This window comes from Petromyzon marinus, unplaced genomic scaffold (assembly GCF_048934315.1).
Source record: "Petromyzon marinus isolate PM22_M1 ecotype Great Lakes invasive population unplaced genomic scaffold, UKy_Petmar_22M1.pri1.0 PM_G_Scaffold_21, whole genome shotgun sequence".
NCBI lineage: Eukaryota > Metazoa > Chordata > Hyperoartia > Petromyzontiformes > Petromyzontidae > Petromyzon > Petromyzon marinus.
The window spans coordinates 1,490,001-1,492,500 of NW_027422773.1; positions in this window are offsets into that span (position 1 = coordinate 1,490,001).

Here is a 2,500-nt window from a genome sequence, read left to right on the forward strand (position 1 = left end):
GGTGAGTGGGGCTGTATTCTTCCTGAAGTCCACAACCATCTCAACTGTCCTTAGAGCATTTAGCTCTAAGTTGTTCTGGCTACACCAGGTCACCAGGTTGTCAGCTTCCCACCTATAGTCAGACTCATCCCCACCAGAGATCAGCCCAATGAGGGTGGTGTCGTCCGACAAACTTCAAGAGTTTGACGGACAGATGATTGGAGGCGCAGCTGTTGGTATACAGGGAGAAGAGCAGTGGGCAAAGGACGCAGCCCTGAGGAGTTCCCGTGCTGATGGACCTGGAGTCAGAGACTTCTGTTCCCGGCTTAACGCACTGCTTCCTGTCAGAGAGGAAGTCTGTGATCCACCTGTAGGTGGAGTAGGGCACGTTCAGCTGGAAGAGCTTGTCCTGAAGCAGGGCAGGGATGATGGTGTTGAAGGCAGAGCTGAAGTCCACAAACAGGATCCTGGCGTAGGATGCTGGGGCGTCCACATGCTGTAGGGTGAAGTGGAGGGCCATGTTAACTGCGTCGTCCACAGACCTGTTGGCTCTGTAGGCAAACTGAAGGGGGTCCAGGAGAGGGTCTGTGATGGCTTTGAGGTGTGCCAGGAGCAGGCGCTCAAAAGACTTCATTACCACAGATGTAAGGGCGACCGGTCTGTAATCATTTAGTCCTGTTGGCCTTAGCTTTTTGGGCACAGCGATGATGGTGGAGGACTTGAGACAGGCTGGTACATGGCATGTCTCCAGGGAGGTGTTAAAGATGTTGGTGAACACTGGAGACAGCTGGTCAGCGCAGTGCCTGAGGGTGGCTGGAGAGACAGAGTCCGGCCCGGCTGCTTTGCGTGGATTCTGCCTCTTGAAAAGCCCATTAACTTCTCCCTCCTGAAAGGAGAGAGTCGTTTCTGTAGTATGGGTGGGGGATGGGGCCTCTTGGGTGGGAAGGGGTGGTTCAGGACAGTCCAATTGTCTTTCAAATCTACGGTAGAACTCGTTCAGGTCGTTGGCTAGGCGGGAGTCGTTAGTGGTGTGGGGCACTCTGGGTTTGTAGTTGGTGATGTGCCTGAGCCCTTTGGCAGACAGAAGCAGCGTCGTTAGTAGAGAACTGGTGTTTTAGTGTCTCTGAGTACAGTCGTTTAGCCTCTCTCACCGCTTTGCTAAACCTGTTCTTCGACTCCTTGAATCTGTCTCTATCCCCACTCCTAAACGCTTCCTCCTTCTCCAACCTCAACCTTTTGAGCTTTGCTGAGAACCAGGGCTTGTTGTTGTTAAAGTTCACCCTGGTACGTGTTGGGATACAGCAGTCCTCACAGAAGCTGATGTACACAGCCTCTGTGAGTTCATCCAGACTATTGGTAGCAGTCGTGAACATATCCCAGTCAGTACAGTCTAAGCACGCCCGCAAATCTTCCACAGCCTCACTGGTCCACTGTTTAGATGTCCTCACAGCAGGTTTACAGAGTTTTAGTTGCTGCCTGTATGCACGAATCAGGTGGACCAAGGGAGTTCTGTGCGAGCCGAACAGCCCCGTGACCCACAAGAGAAACATCCCCGCCAAATTCGAGCGTTTGACGGGGTCTATCCGTGAAAAAATATTCACGTTTTTGAGTGCACATGCATTTCTGCTGCAAATGCCTCTGGAAGTTTCATGCCGTTCGTATGCCAATTGTGGCAACACGAAAATGACCCGTTTTCCCATTCCGAGGGATTTCTGTGCGACCCTAACAGCCCCGTGAGCCACAAGAGACACATCCCCGCCAATTTCTAGCGTTTCACAGGGTCTATCCGTGAAAAATATAGACGTTTTTGAGTGCACATGCATTTCTGCTGCAGATGCCTCTGGAAGTTTCATGCCGTTCGTACGCAATGTGGCAACACGAAAATGACCCCTTTTCCCATTCCGAGGGATTTCTGTGCGACCCTAACTAACAGCGCCCGTGAGCCACAAGAGAGACATCCCCGCCAATTTATAGCGTTTCACGGGGTCTATCCGTGAAAAATATAGACGTTTTTGAGTGCACATGCATTCCTGCTGCAAATGCCTCTGGAAGTTTCATGCCGTTCCTATGCAATGTGGCCACACAAAAATGACCCGTTTTCCCATTCCGAGGCATTTCTGTGCGACCCTAACAGCCCCGTGAGCCACAAGAGAGACATCCCCGCCAACTTCTAGCGTTTGACGGGGTCTATGCGTGAAAAATATTAAAATTTTTGAGTGCACGTGCCTTTCTGCTGCAAATGCCTCTGGAAGTTTCATGGCGTTCCTATGCAATGTGGCAACACGAAAATGACCCCTTTTCCCATTCCGAGGGAGTTCTGTGCCACCCTAACAGCCCCGTGAGCCACAAGAGACACATCCCCGCCAATTTCTAGCGTTTCACGGGGTCTATCCGTGAAACATATAGAAGTTTTTGAGTGCACATGCATTCCTGCTGCAAATGCCTCTGGAAGTTTCATGCGGTTCGTACGCAATGTGGCAACACGAAAATGACCCGTTTTCCCATTCCCAGGGATTTCTGT